The 19,446-nt window shown below is 38.3% G+C and overlaps 1 protein-coding gene across 12 annotated transcripts in view; it reads left to right on the plus strand.

The window, feature by feature from the left end:
- The window catches only part of LOC102697294 (regulator of G-protein signaling 20-like), a 148,938-nt gene that overhangs the window by 107,917 nt on the left and 21,575 nt on the right, over positions 1 to 19,446 (plus strand). Inside the window, exon 1 of one of the 12 annotated variants that reach the window (XM_069195476.1) lies at positions 509 to 579. The exons of 10 other annotated variants lie outside the window; for them this stretch is intronic. The gene's annotated coding sequence lies outside the window, so the exon portion shown is untranslated. Of the gene's footprint in view, positions 1 to 508; positions 580 to 17,601; positions 18,017 to 19,446 lie in introns of those variants that run through there. One more of the 12 variants, XM_069195475.1, reaches the window with a different exon arrangement.

The raw sequence follows: 19,446 nt of genomic DNA on the forward strand, positions 1-19,446 counted from the left end.
GACATTCTATAGACAGCGTATATAATTTACAGTAGGAACAATTAAATCATGAGATTAAATCAACAGTTATACAAACTCAGTATAATAGGTCTATTCATTTGAAGATGGATACCAAATTTATCATTTTTGGGGTTAAAGTGCAACCGACTGAATCATGTGAGTGGGATGCCATTCATTGATGGTTCTTGTTTTCACTTTTGAGCTTCTTTGTGTTTTGTGGTCTACATGACACCATTACCATTGTATTACAAGATGAGATCATAAACTGACAGTAAGTTGCAAAGGCCGGAAGTGGAATGCAATCGCTGTGCTAAACATAATGAAACAGTAAGAACTGAAACAGTACGCAGATAATTTGATACTGAGCAGTTCTGAAGGCTGCCTCATTGTACGCAGTCCGTTTAATAAGGGAATGAGCGCTGACAAGCGAATCCCAATTCCAGTTTGAGAGTGAAGAACATTAGTGCAATAAAGTGTAAAGAGTGACAGAAGAATGGGATTGAGAGCTGGGCGATCACATTGGTGCTGTCTGAACAGATGAGTCACGAGCAGGGTCTGGACACCAGTCGGGCCGAGCAGGTCAGATTTCTGTGGATAATTTATTCCTCCGCTGAAGAGTGAGGCCAGGGAACGATGTGAACAACTGAATGTGAAAAGTAACAGTTTTAAAGGAAAATTAATAGTAAAAGTAGGGTAAGTCAAATAGCAACTCTGTAAGACCTTTTTTTTAAAAAAAAATAAGACCGTAATGTGGGAGATTAGTTTTTTATTGTTTACATCTATAACATGCTTTTTAAATAGTAAAATATGATCTGTACATGAACTTCATAGAGGGTTAATCTAAATACGAAAAAATAACTCTACAAGTTCAAGTCTGCTGCTCATTAACAGTCAGGATAAAGCTATTTAGAAGTATAAATGAAATCCATTCACAGATGTGATAAAAGCACATCAGCCTGTTCTGCGCTATTACTGCCTCCAAACATTATCAAGACATTATGCAAACCACTTGAAATTCAAATGTGACACCGACTTTAAAAAATGGCTGAAACCACAGCAACAGACCAGTGTGCTTTTGAAAAAGGTGTTTTATGTTTTCCCAAACTCTCCACGCATTCATCCGAGACGGCTCCTTAATGTGTCTGGGTCTTATTTTAAACATAGACTATACCTTGTGTCATAAAACCCCTTTACAGTGATTTGCATAAAAATACAATTTTCCTGTTCAGAATCTTACATAAATAGAGATTAAAAAATAGGATTTTATCAAGCCATTTAGGACTTCAGATGATCTCCAATGTATAAGCAGATGTGATCTGAAAATAACCCAAGCTCCTTTGAATGGCTTCTTTCTCTACATAACGCACAACTCATACCTAAACTGCAAAGGTAAACACTGAACTGAACTTTTTGCTCTGGTGACACCTTTTGGTGTCTAATGGAGACTCACCAGCGCAGGATAGGAAACTTTTCTGGTGTCTGGTCACATACTTTAACTGCCCTGGGCTTTAGATTACTTAATGCCACAATACTACAATATTTGTGAAATTAAATGTGCTCATCTTTGTTTAAATTACATAGAAATTTTAGAATACTCATTTATGAAATGAAGAGTCTAGAAAATGCAATATGAAGTATGCAAAAGGTCAGTATACTATTATTTATAGACAATTCCACTACAGGTGTACCTTAAAATAATTAACTTACTACATAACGAATAGCTAATACTATTATTTAATATTACTACAATATTCCTAACTGTATGATACTCTGTTAAAAACTGCTCTGTTAAGTCTGTTTAGATCAAGTTATATCATCTCGGTGTTTTCCATTGGCAGTCTCACCCTCAGCTCTCTGAACAGACAGCTTTGTTTGATGATATGCTTTTAGCACAGTCTGTCTTTACCAAGGCAGAGAGTCTGTAAGGACACTGTTAAATGTAATCAGGCTCTGGGTTGTGTGAAATGCTTTATATTCAGCAAATAAGCCTTTACACACTTTATGGAGACTTGAAAAGAACTAATGGTACATAAACAACATGTAGCTCCTGCTTGAAGGCTGCATCAGTCAAGATTTGGATTAATACTTTTAGTATGTTCTTTAAAAAAATGTACCACGCTCTCAGAACCCTTATTGCCTATTAATTCAGCTTTGATGTTTTTTGTCTGCAATGTATAAAACCCAAATTAATATTTATAGTTCACTTGAAGAGGAGTGAACATACTTTTACTTAACTGTTTTTCTTGGTATGCTTACCAGCTGTATATTTATACAGTATTAGGATTTATATAGTATTTTTACCCATAAATGATTCTTTAGTGACACGGTACATAAGGTTTACAAATGAGAGGCTATTCTAACCTGTTAAGTTGTAATTGATGGTTTCCACCACTTTGACATAATATGTCTTGCTGGCGCTCCCTACCACACTCATCTTTATAACCTAGATTGCATGATCGATTGGCTCTCTCTGCACACTAAGCCAATGTTTCCATGGTTTAAATTAATTAACAGATCTTTAATTGGAAAACACCTTCTTATCTTAATGTGTTGCACTACAGAAGTAGAACTTTTTGCAAACTAAATCTCCCAAGAGGAACTAACAACTTTGGGCATAAGTCATTTCAGTTTGGTGTTGTCAAAAAGCCGGAGGAACTGCAGAGAGAGGCAAAACTGTCCACCTTTGTGACTCAGGGTGTTTGATTATATCTTTTTTCCTCGGCCTTGATAAACTTTTACTTTCTGTTGCATTATGTGTTTTTTTTATTGATTGTGCTTTTATTCTGCTGCTTCATTTTCTGTGCAGCCATGTTGTAGCCCCCTTGGCCACAGGAAATGATAATTTGTCTCATCTGACTGATTAATTTTAGGATGTTGATGACGATGGTGATGATCACTGTTATTATATCCCGCTTGCTTTCAGTCTGTGTGTTGGAGAGGGCAAGGTAGCTGAAATAAGACTGGGTCAGAGCAGTAGACGTAAAAGATTGTTTTGTTTTTTCTGCAGGAGTTTCATTGACGCTACAATATATTGGCCGTGTATGGATGTCAAATGAAGCTCAGTAGAAGCTAATAGAGCCAGTTATTAATGAGAAACAAATAACTTTAATACATGGGATTAATAAATGAGGTGTGAAGTAACAGAGACAAAATGTGCTGGGTGATTTTCTGGGATTCAGCAAAACAGAGTCCAGTTCTACCTTAATTGGGTTATTTCTGTCCTGTTAGTAGATTGAGAAAGGAGTCTTGGCAGACATGCCCACAGATGTATTGTCTTTCCACTGACACTAAGGGTAATAGACAAATCTGCTGAAAGACTTCCCTGTGCTAGAAATATGAGTAGCTTTGTGCTATTTGTTTCAGTCCTGAAGATGGGTTTCTGTAGTTTCCAGTGAATTTGCAGTATTATACAGTATGTTGACACTTTCATTTTTGTTGTACTACCTGTACATTGCTCAAATTAACCTTTCCCCACCTTCACCCCCTGGAAAACCATGTTTTCACACTTTTATACAGTATGTACTGTAGAAGATTATAGGTATTTTTATCTTACAAGAAATCTCAAGGGTGTTGGTGTGTTTTTCAGAGCATGTGGTCACTATGTATTATAAGAATGGAGGTTAATTAGCACTCGCCATTTCATAACACTAATTCGTTTACACAAAAGTTGAGTTAAAAGTCTGTGTAGAAGGGCTTGCCATCCAGCATTGTGGAACTTTGATAGTCAGAACCAGATGTTATAGACATTTTTACTCTTCTTTTAACCAACATGCTTCTACAGATTGTCATGAGTCCAGGTAGAATAAGACTACATTCATTCCAGGTGGTTATGTATACATTATATTTTCCCCTAAAGACACAGTTGTCAGACCCACACTGCAAGCATCTCACCAAATGGAGGAATGACTGTCTCTCACTGGCAATACTGAAAGCTATCAGGCCCCCAGTGAGGATTTGTGATTTTGCCAAGAAATAATGACTGTACCGTTTTGGTATGTTTTGCAGTTTTCAGTTGTATTCTTGAGGACATTTGAAAGAACCTCTTGTTCATATAATCTAAAATTAAATCGAAATATGAGACAAAACCACCTGAAAAAAAACTAGGGATGGTCAGAAGCCATGAACAGAGCAACACAAAAAATAGTGCAAAAGGTTGTTTACAGTAAGTGGTCTGTGCAGAAAACTAATTAGAAAATGGGTCATTTTACATAAGGCGTGAACTGCAGTTTTTCCAGGAATGTAAACCACACGGAAACAAAGACTGATTTGCTTTACCATGAGTGCCAGGATAAATACTATAAGCTTCGCCCCCAGGCTCCAACTGAAGGACAGGAGGCCTCCTTTTAATCCAGAGGCGAGACAGGCTCTTTAGTCTTGACACAACATATTGAAACAGACAGGTAAGGACAAGGGTATGCATCCACAACAGGAAACACAAATACACAACAGCTAATGCATCGATTAAGAGATTTACAATAATAATGCCAATTATAGAAGTGACTTTAGCAACAAACAAAACAACTGATGAACCAAAAGCTATGAATACTTCAACAGAGGTTGTGTGAAGAGGCACGAAGCCACTCTGAAGCAACATTTATTTTCCTTCATTCTGTGATGAAATTCAGATCGTTTCAGGTATATAGGTCAAACTGATTAATCAATGTGGTCCTGACTGTTTTGGTCATTTAAGATCCCATGGTAAGAGTAGAATTGTTGACCTCAGTGTCCTGTCTACATTCCACTCTGGGATTGTCAGTCTGACCTACTTAAAAGTTGCAAAGGAACAAGTAATAGGTTTATTCCATGCTGAAAAAAAGAAGAAAGAGAACACAACGTTTCGGCCCTGGAGCCTTCTTCAGGTGTGAGCCTGAAGAAGAAGATGAAGAAGAAGGTGTGAGGCTCACACCTGAAGAAGGCTCCACGGCCGAAACGTTGTGTCCTCTTTCTTCTTATTTTCAGCATGGAATAAACCTATTGTTCCTTTGCAGCCTACGCATGCTGACGCAGCTCCCCACCTGAACTACTACTTAAAAGTTTTCTCTTAATTCATATGGGTGAAGCAGTTTCTCAATTCTCTACCTGATCAGTTTGCAGATAGGCTGCTGGCTCACAAAGCCTACCATGGGTCACCCAGGTGGGGAGGCTGTACTTCAGTGTAGGACGAAGTGGACCCCCTCATTTATGCACAGCACTATGGGATACATTAGGGTGAATGGCCCAGTACAAACTCTATTATCATCATTCCCCCTTAAACTACAGTATGTTTTTTAAAATAATAGCAAGATATTAGTCCACCAAACAAGCTAGTGTTGTGATCACAAAATCTGACTGCCAGACTGTACAGAGTTTTTTTAAACAGTACATCAATAGACCCACACAAAAAAAATAGTTTAATATCAATGTTTTTAAATTCTCGCATCTCCCATGTGTTAACTGTTGTGAACCTCAATTACTTGAAAGTGCATGTTGTGGTGTTAGGATTGGATTGTCGTAATGAGTTTGCCTTATTGCACGTCAGCACTCCAATCTTCACAGATTTGTGCTTATTTTTAAGAGAACTTTGGCACAAGGTCCTTGACACTGTGTACTTTACAAGTGATTAAGCTATGTTCTCCACAGTTAGGAGGTGTGAAATTGCTTAACTTCCGAGGTACAGTTATGTTATGTTCATCTCTCAGACTGGAAATAACCTCACAGTCTTTTTAGACTGCCACCCAACTGTGCAGAAAACCTTTTTGAGTGTAACTGAAGTTTTGTCTCTGAACAAAACTTAGTTCTGGTTCCTGAGTCAGAGCCCACAGGTGCCCATTTGCCCATAATTCCCTGGTGTTTTTCTGTTGCTGGTCATAGACCACCATGAGTAACTGGAAATTGCCGCAGTATTCCCATCTGAGTCCTGAGCTGCTTTTCTATCTAGAAATACTACCCTAGGCTGCAAACCTAAAATCCCTTTAATCTTAGGAAGAGAGCAGTTGGAAATGAAAAACATAAAATACCATGTCACATTGTCTTGCTCTATGAATCTGTTCAGTGTGACCACATTGACCTTACGGTGGCCCTGTGCACATTGACCTTAGAATTTGCTACCAGTTTTATTTTTAAACCAGTGAGCTATAAAAACTCTTAATACAGTAGTTTATTTTGTTCTGGCATAGGACCTTAGCAGGCTAATGTATAGTTTTAACACTCAAAGAGCGAGCATGTTCGTCCTATATGGTACATGGTCATTCAAAGTTACTGTAGTCATTTGGGTTTTTTAATGCACTAAGAATTTTGTTTGCAACTTCTGAAAGAGTTGATTGTTTTAACTGTTTATTATGGAGCTCCTGCAGTAACACGATATATATTACCTTCAGCATAAGAGCAGTAGTGAGAATGACAAAAGGTGATAGATTGAGTACTGAATACTGCAAATTGCAAATATCAGGATGACAGTAGGTCAGAAAAGGGGGCAGCTGCCCTCTCTGGACTTCAATGAACTTTAATTTACTGTAGTGTATTATTGTGCTTTTGATAAGATATCCACTGAAAAATCATGTCTAATTATGCAAAAGATGGCTCAGAAAACAAAGGTGGGTACAAGGTTTTTAATGTGAAATAAGAATTGAATGAGGTAATAAGGTTAAGGTAATAGAGGACGCTAAATTAATAGAGAAAATTGTTTTAAAAAACTGATTAATAAATCCTGGCTTAACATCATTAATTCTTTTCATATGGAGATATTACTGTCCTCAATCTTCTGGCAATGTTGTTGACATTGAATTAAAAAAATTCATGAACTTAAATAGCTTGACTGAGTTCTTGTAATTGATGGATATACAGGTAGAGGCTTTTTTGTAGTGTAATATATTTTGCAAGGAAGTCAATGGCAAACAACACAAGAAATTATATACAAGTCATGCCTCTGAGGAAACAGTATGTTAATCTTTAACATCCTGTTTGCCTTACCTGCTGGGAGTTGGAGTTTTACTCTCTGTTGGGTTTTATTCGATTATATCTGGATGCCAATCCAATTTTGTTTGATAAGCTCTTCGGTGGTTTTAGGACAACAATGAGTTTTTTAAATGAAATACTATGATCATAGGAAAAATCATAGATCAAAATTATCAGAAAATCTGAGAGAATAAAGGGAAGCAAATAAGAATAAACATTAATATGCTTTAAAATATATACAGTACTGTATTTAGCTATGCATTGCATGCATTACAGTGTACAATAGAGTTAGAAACTTTTTAACAGCCTTGACAAATCTTAGAAATACACTCCAGTCAAGATATTGATTTATTGCCTGTTTAAGCATATCATTTTGCTTAAATATTTTTTAACTCAGCTTGAAGGTAAAGATCATCTAAAGAGAACATATACATTTTTAAGGGATAGCAATATCTAAGAATACATTTATAAATGAATCCATCTGAAACATATACAGTATGTTTGCATCATACAGAAATATTTATTTTGAATTATTTCATCCAATACAAAAGGCAAAAGTAAGGCAATCACTCTCCCTATCTTTCTAGAGTTTGTAGAGATAGAATCTTTTGTCTTCCACATAAAGGGCTCATTAACAGAAAATATGAAGACGTAGAGGTGTAGATACAATTAACACTTAGGCTCCCTCCTCGGTTGGTTAGCTGCCTTGTTTTTCTAATGTCTGAATTTGTCCTCCCTTTGATCACGCTGAATGTATAATTAACGAGAGGGCACGAGTGTCATTCGGTTTTTAAAAAAAATCTAATTAGCTGAATTGATAATGGGTCCACAAAGGAGCCAGTGTTGTCTTGAAAGTAGCCCAGTGCAGTGCGTTCTCGTGGCTAATGATGTCCCCAGCCAATACACAAACGTCAAATCATTAAAAAACACTTTGTGATGGCGACCACAGGGACAGAGTGAGATTTAAGTTTATTGTGATTGCACCTCTTTCTACTGAACTGTTAAAAGCATTTTTGAAATCTGATAGCGGTTTAGGAATAAGAGCAACGGGAATACTGCAGACTATACAGTAGGTCTTAGGAATGTACGTCATTCAGTAACCACTATGCATTTATCCTACTGTAGGTAACTGTTTTCTTTTCCATTGTGAATTGGCCTACAACAGGTGGAAAAATGCAGCAAAACATTAGAGGAAAAGAACTAAAGAGTCAGCAAAAAAAAGCATCACAAGTATGAAGTACAGTATGATTAAAAGAAGGGTTTCAAATCTCTGTCTCACAAACAAATTGTTCATATTGTGTGTACAGTATATACAGTATATATATGCCTTGCATAAATGGAACACACTTACAATTTCCAACACTTTTAAATGTTTAATGGTAAGGGAGCACAACAGACCAGACAAGACAGGTATGCATAACATATTATTGAAACACAAGCAGTATGTTGAGTACAGGAAAGTGCACATTTTAGGCTGAAAGCACCTGATGTAGATTTTGTCAGCAGTCAAACAAGAATCTGTCTCAAAACTGAGCTACTGTACAACACCAATTTGTTATTTTTTTTCAAATACATCCCAGATTTATACGTGCTTTTTATTTTAGAACCAGTCATCCACTAATTGTTGGCTAAGAAAAGTACTTTGACCAGTGAGAGTGCTGCAGTGCACTATGAACATTCGTGACACAACTTCACATCAGAAAAGACTAGACTAGTGCAGAGGCCAGACAGAGTACAGATAACTATGGTTTGGATTTGCAGTGTTTGATTTCATGTTACTCATGCAAAAACAAACAATGTCGCTCAGAAACTAATACAATATTTTCTTAAGTAGCTCGGGAATATATTTGTGTCATGATTTAAAGTACCCTATGATAAGTTTCAAATTAGTTTAATATCAGTCTTTCCCAAACTATCCTATAGAGTATTCTACTGAAGTTCTAGCCAACAGACTCCCCTGGCTGGTGTTAGTTCTGTCATGTGCTTGATAGCTTTCTTGCAGGGAGAAACAGAAAACACCCGTCAAAAATGCTCTGACACACCAGGTTTGTAAAAAGGTGTGGTGGGTAATCGCACCGAAGGCCTGAAATGGTACTATACAGTAGACTACAGTTTCTGATTTGGCGGTTTACTTCTGACATCACACAAACCAAGTAAAGTGTGATTAAGATTTGTTCAATCACCCGAATTGCCATTCATTTCATTTACCTTCTCTCAGAAGATGATGACTTCCCACTGTGATGAAAACTAGACATTAAATGCAAGACTGATTGAAAAGTGTTTCATGGGCTCAAACTGTAATGCTTTGCCTCTAGAGTTTTTAATTAGCAAATGTATCTCTTGATCCCCAGAGCAGTTCAATAGATATCAAACGTCTGTGCAGCCCACATTATCATCCCATTCTCAGTCGCCATTAGTCTGTTTAAGTGAATAATTATCTATTCACCAAATTCATCCACAAAAATATAAGGGCTTTGTACAGCTGAACTGTGAACTAATTAACAAAACCAGAAACAAAGATGAAAAATAAACAAAATCTAAAAAAAGTTTTTCAATTATCATAGAAAATATTTATATTTGAATACATGCCTTTTCATGAGCAAACAATAAGATTAATATTCAGGGTCCACCTCTGGTGTTTCAGAGTAGACAAGGATTTTAAATGTGTTCATTTATTTAAGTAATTCGATGTGTCTAATGACACAGGTGCAACATATACACGTAGCGATAAATCTTATTGCATTTATTGTTATATTGTAGATGTGTATTGGATTTTTTGCGTATAATCATATGAACTCCAACTGGTTTGAAAGATTAGTCTGTGCTTCTGTTATCAGGATATTTATTTTCACAATTAAATCAGAGGTATTACTTAGTTAATTACAATAATTAATGACTCATATGATCATTTCAATGTTTGTGTTACATTAGGTTCCTATTTATAGATGTTCCCTAAAGCTGTGAAAGTAAACACAAACACTTAACCTGAATTGTGTAATATGTTGTAAATACTTTACGGTCTAAAGATGACACTTTGCCATTTGAATCAAAGATTTAAAAATGCTACCCAAGGAACAAGGAAATTTTTCGGACTCTCCCGAGACCTTGAACTGGATAAAGCTGTTAGGACAAGGATGGATGGAATAACGAATAAACTCTTGTATTTAACACCCTCTTGTAACTGGATAAGATAAGAATTAGACAGAATAAAAACAGTCAAAACTGTCAGAATCATAAAGTGTTTTAGCTTTGTCAAACTGCCTGAAATATTTGGTGAAAGCTGTTATGCAAATGGCATATTTACAGTATGCTGTACTCCACATTTGTGACAGACTTCAAAGTGGTCAGATTAATGGATGGAAAAGTAGAAAAGTCTCCTATAAAAAAACTGAAGCCTGTTAAGATTGCCTTTAGTGCTCTTGAGACGTCTGTACTGGGCATTGATCACAATTCATCTTCTAAGTTTTTCTCAAGCTTGCCGATTTGAAGCAAGAGATGAATAAACCAACAAAGACATCACAGAACATTAGTTGAAAATAACCTAGCTACAATAAACCTAGCAATTGTATACAGGAAGCTTCATGCTAAAAACATGTCTCAATTGTCATTCAACTTGCCTTTTCTAGTGCTTTCCACATCAGTGCTTCACTGTTACAATTTGTAGCTTTGATGCAGCTTTTCCATTGTCTCGCACATACTGGAGGACAGTTCTCTGTTTTTAATCAATATGTCTCCATATGAGAACTGAAATTATACTTTCTTATCAAGTCTTTGGAATGATGTTTCAGATCCATGCATCAACTGGATAGACTGCATCGGAGTTCACCTGACAGTGGAGGTGTGGAAAATGAAATACTTTTTGGAAATTGTGAATAGATTCTGGTTGGAGCGAATTTCGCACTGCTGCAGAATGCTTTGAGATTTGTGATGTGAACATACGCTGTGCCTTTCTCTCTCTAATTGTCATGATGCATATCAGATTACCTGCTAGCACAAAATTATTCTCGTTTTAATTATATTCCCTTCTGCATTCAAACCATTCACACTTCTTTATTATTGAAGTTTCTTTATTATTTAAGACCATTGCCACATTTACTGGTCCCTGACAAAGTACTGGCACAGCAGATATTTCTGCTTTACAGACGGGCAATTTGTATTTGTGAACATGTGATTAATATGAATGGTAAGAGGGCGGAACAGTGGTGCTGTGGTTAGCATTGCTGCACTGAAGCCCTCGGTTCAAATCTGGACCTGAGGTGCTACTGTGTCTATTCGCATGGCTTTTCTCCCTGTGCTCTGATTTCCATCTGCAGGGTTTAGACACGCTGGCAGATTAATTGGCTCCTGGGAGAACTGGCCCTGGAGAGAGCGTGCGTTTGTGTCTGTCTGCCCTGTGATGGACCAGAGTTCTGTCCTGGTTCTACCTGCTTTGTCTTGCTTTGCACCTGTTGCTTGTTGAATTAGCCTCTGGCTCCACTGCAGCCCTGAATTGGACAGAGCTGGTAGAAAGCAGATGGATGGCAAGAGCAATATAATATGCATTTTATTTTGGAGTAATTTCAGGCATACATTTAATCATGTAGGCACAAAATATAGAACTTACTTGAAATCTCTGGGTTGAACACAGAGTGACTAAGTATGGTACTAAGTACTTTCAAGAGACATTAACTACTGTATAAGAAAAGTGAAAAGTGACCTCTCAGTGTTTAAAAGTCAGTATTTTGAGGCAACAACCGCATTAAGTCTGAGAGCCAGTGAGTTCCCCATGATGTTTGTGGATTTATTTGAGGTGCTTGGCTGTAGCCATTTTGAGTCCTTTCCTGCTCTTGCGAGGATCTGCTTTTGTTTTTTTCATTCCACTTCCCACTTTGTCGACTGATTGACAAATAAGGGTTACGTGCAGCGGAGTATTTATGAGACTTAACAAATTTGGTGAATAACCCTGTGCAAGAAGAGGCATCGGCTCAATATTAGAAACACCCGGATGTTGTGGATTTTGAAAAGACACTGTGCTTGTTTACAGGTCTGTGAGAGAGAAGAGGCAGCATATTCACCTGCGGCCAATGTTATTTCAAATAAGTAAATAAATAGTCTGGCAGCAGTTCTCCCTTAAACAAATTTCATTTTGTGCCTGTGTTGATATCCTAAAAAAGATTATTTTTCGCTAAATTGGTTTTGTAAGCATAAGATGGCCTACACTCCCTTGGTCAATCAGAATGTACAGTACAATTATTTTCCTCATTTTCGTGATTCGCAGATGTCATTTCATAACTGGAGTGAATATCATCTTACCTTTTCAGAGTTTCAGAGCTGGAAGAGTTAGAGAAAACCTGGAATGAAGCCTGGCAGCATGCAGCTACATTAATAACTTGAACTATAACACAGCCACATCTTTCAGAGAGAAACCAGGTGAAGCAATTTAACAGAAACTGAAATATTCCGCAGAGATCACAAACTGGGGTAGTCTTTTCTTTTTTCCACGTCTGTTTAGCAAGCCTGTGCAGAATTAAAATGAAGCCTGTCATGTGTTTTCCCAGTAGTTCCATGCAATTTTTGCTTTTGGCCCATCGTGCAGCAATAGAGCTAAAACTTCAATAAATAGTTGTGAGAGCGCTGGAAAGGCCGCAGAGATCACGGAAAAATATGACTTGATGAAATGGACTCTAATAAGATCACCGAGCGTCCTCAGACCTCACCTCATACCCAGACTTTTCATTTCACCCAATTTTCTCCCTGAGCAGATGGTGAGAGGTTTTTGAATATAGTAGGGCAGAAGAGACAGACAGCTGTCTTAACTGTTTGTTGCCCTAGTAAGGTATTTTCTTGTTCTTTCATTAATGGGTCTGTCTTGTTCCAGATAGAAGTTAATTGTACATTGGGCAGAAGCAAGAAATCCTTTTTTGGGGCATCTTTGATTAGCTTTGTGTCACAGTCTCACTGAAAAAAACTGGTGACAGGACAGATCTTTCCTTTTGCCTTCCCTTTCTTTCGTCTCTCTCTTTTTCATACAACATTTTTTTTTGTGTTTGCTCTTGTTTGTGCTCTGGTTTCAGAACAAACAAAACTTGTGGTGGTCCGGTGGCACTCCGGGCCAGGTTAGCTGGCGGAAGAAATGGCAAGCTCATGGAGGAGCTACAAATGCAGTTGCATTTGTCAGGGAGGATGGACAATGGACAAGGTCAGGGAAGATCAAGGATTCTGTCTGGCGTTAAGCTCCACTGTGGGACATGAGACTGGGTCTTGGAGGAAGGCTGCAGTCTCCCGATGTTGGACAAACAGATGTGGTGATGTGGTCCCCAGAGCCAAGGAAGTTCATCCTCACTGAGCTGACAGTGCCGTGGGAGGAAGGGTGTGAGGAGAGGAAAAGAGCCAAATACGGTACAAGACTGCAGAGGGAAAAGACTGGGAGAGGCAGAGGAGAGAGCCTCATGCTGGCTCTGGAATAGGAGGGAGGCCAGGAAGACATGAGCAGTGACTGGCACAGCTGACCCACCAACCCACCAGCCCCTGTTGATGTCATGGATCAGGGTCAAAACACCTGTTGAAAGCTGGGGCCGCTGTTTCCTGGCCAACAGCAGTAATCAGCACAATGATTGACAAAGGAGAGCATCAGTAAACAAGAAGGATTTCCCTTGTGTTCACAAGGGCTGTAATGACACTGCTGCCTGTTAATGGCAGCTACCAGTTGTTCAATGGAACAAGGACACAGCGATGAACTGATAGGATCACATTTTTGGGGTTGGTATGTTCAAAACAGAAATGTGACTTTCTTAATATGGGAAGTTTGAATATGCAGGAAAGAAAAGGAAGTGAGCTGTCACAGAAGACATACGAAAGTGGGGAGACTAGAAAAAAAAACACTGCAAAATAGAGTACAAAGAGTGCCATAGAGGGAACACAATCTTCCCGTTTCTGTAGGGGTCTGTCATTTGTAAGACTTTAACTTAGGAGTTGCTAATGATGCTTTTAAACCATGTATAACAAGCATTTAGCTCTAAATTATCCATTAATAAGATGTTTGTATATGAGAACAATCAGCCTTTTGTTTATAGCCCACAGTTAATCATTGATAAAGTTCAATTGCTACCATCTTAATGCCACATTATTAATACTGCTAATATAGCCAAGATGATAAAACCTTTTACCTTGCAGTTTTCAACCCTTAACCTAACATTAATTTAGATTAGTTACCAACCTTGTGACCAGCAACAGATTAAGGCATGGAGGGAAATGGCTGTTTTGGCCATCGATGGCAAACCGATTGGTTAAGACACTTAAAGGCCTGTCTATCGTTACCCTGTTGTAAGTGAACAGAAGGATCATGACCTTTTCCGAAAGAGGTTTTCCAAGGAGTGGAACCGAAACAGCAGTTCAGACAGCTGCACATATGGCAAACTGTTTGAGCTGGTCTCCAACGAGTCCAGTCAGGCAGACGGCGAGTCTTGCATGGCTATGTTGCTAGGAGATCGGATGTGTATGATTACAGCAGCTCAATACCATCTAGGCCTTAGGCCCTTCAGGTGAAAATCTGGAGAAAATTCAATAAAAACTCATTATAGCTTTCAGCCATGACATTTGCCTTTAATGTAGTGTTTTGAAGGGTTGCAAAGATTTGTAACCCTCACTTTTTCCTTTGTAGATCAAATAAATCAAACACTATAACTAATCTGACTGTGAAGCCAGGAGAGCATTTTACCTGGTTTTAATACCAGCCTTAAAGCAATCTAAAGCTGCAGTTAAAGGTGTTTCATCAATGTGACACAATACGTTTCCTCATTTAATGAATTTCAGAGAAATTAGGTCATCTCAAGCATTCCACCTGTAAGCACTCTAAATGAAGGCCTTCCTTCAATATGCCAATATACAGTATTCCATTAGCCAAAGCATGACGGTGGCATCAGGCTTAGTCTGTGTGTTAAAAATTAACTTTGGAGCACAACGTTTGAAACATTTTGGAATATCATCAAACCACAGATATGATTTACTTATTAAGTACATTATCAGAGTGCACTTTAAAACCATAATAAAATCTAATCAATTGAAAAGTGTATCATTCTTTTAAAGGCATCATACTGTATATAGAGATATAGAGAGAGACACCAGGTTACAACTGACACAAGCTACTTCTACTGATCTGCCAAGAACACTACAAACACACTTCCCAGATACACCCACCTCCCAAATAATTCCACTTCTTAAAGCTTTGTACTTTAACTACACATAAACCAGTCTAACGGTCTTAACAAAACACCTGTTTGAGGGAATTTATCAACATGCCTGGCTGAGATTTACAGCTACTATTGACAAAATGTGTGATATGTGTTTATATATGAAGCCCGCTTCAATTTGATCCCCTCTCTATTGCTTTTCCATTCCACTGACTGCAGTCAGGGTGATTAATTGTACAGATCTTCCACCCACACCGCCTTCAATCTCATACGACTGTTTCTCTGGCTATGTTGTGCTTTCCATTAAATCCATCTTGTATTGCAGTCCTTAGACACACTAGTTCTCTATTCCAAAGAATATGAATGCTTTTGCAGGGAGAATTCATCTTCCTTACATATGTATGAGAGCCTGGGCATTTCATTAGTTTTGCCAAATGAGGTGTTTTGTTTGTTCCCATGTTTTCCTTTTTCTATAATCAAGAATGTCCCAGTGCTCAGACAGAAGATGTAAAGATTTTCTTTTTCATTGTATTCAGATGTAGTTGTGAACTAGCTGCACTGATGTCTCTCCTCTGGAATGCTTAGTCAGTATTTTCCAACAAGACCAAGAAGGGAAATATCTTCTTTCTTATCCACTTGAGAAGGGATGAGAAACACTTGAGAAACAATAGGAGCTTACTTATCCTGTTGCCTTTATTTCTCTTTTCTTCAACCACATAAAATAACATAGAGTTTCTCTGCCTTTTGTTGTGCATTTCATAATTCTTAAAAAGACAAGATCACTTTTCTGCGTTAAAACCCTTAAATTAATAAGTGCATTATTTAATTACAAGCACCGATTATGAGAAGTGTTGATTCTTTATTTCTCTGGGTCGTGCTTCTTTCACATTATTTCAACAGGTGTATTTTGTTTATTCCATTTATGTCTTTAATTCATCTTTAGGTCCTCAATCTTTGCGTAATTCTTTAAGCTTTTTGTTTCAGAGACCATAACACATACACATTCAATCCACAGGCTTGATTTGCAGTGGAGTAAATTCTGGGATGGTTTAGAAGCTGGTGCTTCTAATATCAAGAAAAAGAGACATCTTGTCACGAGATGTTTCATATTTCTGCCATGGCTGTTAGTTCAAGCTTTGTTTTTGTCTTCCTATTGACTTTTCTTGAGTCATGGCCACTCACACTTTTGGTATATGAGAGCCCTCGGCCCCTGAGCTCTGACTGTGATTTAAAGTTTGGTTTGCTTTATCTCTTTATAATTCTCGAAAGGTAGTAGTAGAAAAGAACACCATTTTTGTGAAAACAAAAATAAAGCACTTTTGGAGATTTTGAATGTCAAAGGCCATAGAGGTCCAACAGGCGCAACATTTTATTTATATGGGATGGGAGGTTTCGTGGGGAAGCATGCGATGAAGGATCTTCCACGTAATGGAGTTTTTAATGAATGTCCAGAGGGATCACAGCAAACAAAGGTCTCCGTCCCTCTGTCACCTCTGCTGCTTTAAGTTGTAATCCCCTATAACCTCATTGAAGAACTAGAAAGCCAATAGTAAGCCAATAGTAAGCCTCTCTATTGCTCACATTCCTCTTTTTGTATCCCTCTTCCAGCACTTCACCTTTACAGCTACTCCTGTGGTTCACTTCTCTCTCTTCAGTAAACATTCCTAAATGCATTTTCTTTTTGGGTGATGTTTTTTCTTATGAACTGAAGATCAAGCTCCATGGCTCTTATTTGGTGGGGAAGCACTGACAAAGAAGATCTGCTGAAGACGAGTTCATGCCTTTTGTAAGAAACCCATGTTGTGTTTGTGTCTCAAACAATCTTCCCTCTCCTTTCTGCCTGTAATTTGCGATGGTTATAATACTGTTAATTTGAAGGACGTCACCCTTTTGTGAACCCAGGCTGTCCTCTCCTCCATATCAGAACAGCGAGCAGCTTCATTAATGTGACAACCCCATTAAAGCCATCTCGCTCCCTGAGGGTACCATCGTTAGGCAGCGGTGTACTGGCATTTCTCTGAAGACAGAGCCAAGATAAGTAGCCCTCTCCCCCCCGTAGACTTATAACACTGACCTTTCAACAGAGCAACTGTATGCTAATTTTAACCTTTGATGCATCAGTGTTATGTTTTATCAGCAGTTTAAAAATAAATTGCCACAATATAAATGATCAACTCCAGCTACTTCAAACAGAGAATAACACACCACACTCACTCGAGTGAATAGTGCCCACATGGAATGGTGCCGAGAAAACGTCTTTGAACCAGCTAGGTTGGTCCATTTTCTCACATATTTTAGACCTAAAGTGTCATTAGATCTTCAAGGAAGTCTTGATAAGAGATTAAGATAACGTCATTAAACACTAAGATGTATTTGCATTATCTAATTACCAAAATAATCCAATGGTAAATATCCACATGTGATTAAGTATGTAAACCCTTAGATTCAGTAACTGGTGTCAACTTCTTCAGCAATGAAGAATGACTTCTTGAGCAATGACTTTCAACTGAACGGTTCCTGTAAAAGTCCATCATTCTCTTTAGGCTTTTATGAATTTTGCTCAGTAGAGAATTGCTTCAGGTCAGTGGCATAATGTACAGTATGAGGATTTTCTTGCATGAACAACTGGCTTTAGGTCCTGCTGGAACATTTCAAAGGAGTTAAGGTCCAGACTTTGACTTGGGCAACCAAAAATGCAAACATTCGTCCTCAGCCATTCTGTTCTAGATCTGCTTGTATGTTTAGAATCATTGACTTGCTGCACAACCTGACATGTCTCCTGACAGTACTGACACAGCACCAGTTTTGTGGTTCCAGTAGTGGTGACAAGGCTTCTGGGTCACACGGCAGTAAAACAGCCCCAAACCATGATGCTCCCACCATCATGCTTGACGGTCAGGATAAGGCCCTTGAAGGTAATGTTTAGTTTTCGCCACTTTGCACAAAACATTTCTCCTTATGGCCCAACAAATTCAGTCTGTGACTCATCTGCTCAGAGAACATTCTTCCAGTAGGCATGTGGATCATCCAAGAGCTCTTTAGCAAACCTGAGACAGCTGCTGCAATTGTTCTGCAATTGTTTTTCCACGTTATCCTCCAGTTAAAACAATTCCTCTTTTTCCTGATAGTTGAAGCATGAACAGTGACATTATCTGCAATGAGAGAATCTGTTCCTTTCCTTAGCGGATCTCATTATAATCTACAATTTTGGGGGCAAAGCTCTAAAGTAAATGGCAGTGCTGTAGAGTGCAAAATTAATTCTCTTTTACCTACTATCGTAGGAATTGTTCTGTACGTGTATGACTGGTTAAGCACAAATTACTCTTCTGTAATATATTCCTGGTACACTCATGCTTATTTTACTGTTAAATTTTGTCAGCCTTTGCATATGTGTATGTCTTACTATTCCAAACCACTGTAGGGATTTCATTCATGTCTGAAGGATTCATCCATTTTATATTCTGTCACAAACATGATATTTTTCATACGAAGAGAACGATTTGGAACAGAATGCTAATACTCTGATAATACAAGATTAAGTCAGCATGTGTTTGTATCAAATGAAACAGCTCTGTGGGGTGCCTTATCTTTGTAATTAAGCAAGGAATACATTTGCTAAGGCACAATATTTAAAGTACTTCAGAATTTAGCCACTGCCATTCTATTTTAGATATCAGGACTTGATTGATAGAGGAACATGTTTCAGTGTCAGTTTGTATGTAGATATTCTGTGCCAGGAGTAGCAGCTGTAACTGTGACTTCTCCCAGCCAAACACTGCTGAGAAGGGGCTTGCAAAAGAAAAGACTGGGCTCTTGACATTTCTGCAGCCAACGCGTTCCAGTGGATACCTTGGTGCCTAATGAAGGGGAGCTCTCTGATGTGGGGTGTTAATGATGCCTCGTTCAGGAAGGACAGGACATCCATCACCAGTGTCAGCTCTGGCAGCCAGTGTTACTCTCAGAATAATTCACCACAGTCATGAAAGCTCTTTGACAAACTATTTTTTTCCAGGGTTTCAAAAGAACCCGCGGCCCTTTAATTAAAGCCAGCTTACCCGGCTAAGAACCATTCTTTGCCGATATTGTGGATGTCATGTTGTTCCACGTGCTTTCAGGACTGCCTGAAATCTGCCAGAGCATGCTACCTCCATCACTTTGGGTACCACTGTTCTCCTAGAATATGTCAGGCTGTACAACTCTAGAGCTGGAAAGTAAATTTACTTAGGAGCTGATTCTGCATCACACTGCTTTATAACATGGTTTTCATATTGATGGACACTGTGAGAAACGAATCAGCAAAGTGGCTTTCTACTCCCGAAAGAGCACATGTGCATGGTCAATTTGA

This window comes from Lepisosteus oculatus, chromosome 11 (genome assembly GCF_040954835.1).
Source record: "Lepisosteus oculatus isolate fLepOcu1 chromosome 11, fLepOcu1.hap2, whole genome shotgun sequence".
In the NCBI taxonomy this organism is placed as follows: Eukaryota; Metazoa; Chordata; class Actinopteri; order Semionotiformes; family Lepisosteidae; genus Lepisosteus; species Lepisosteus oculatus.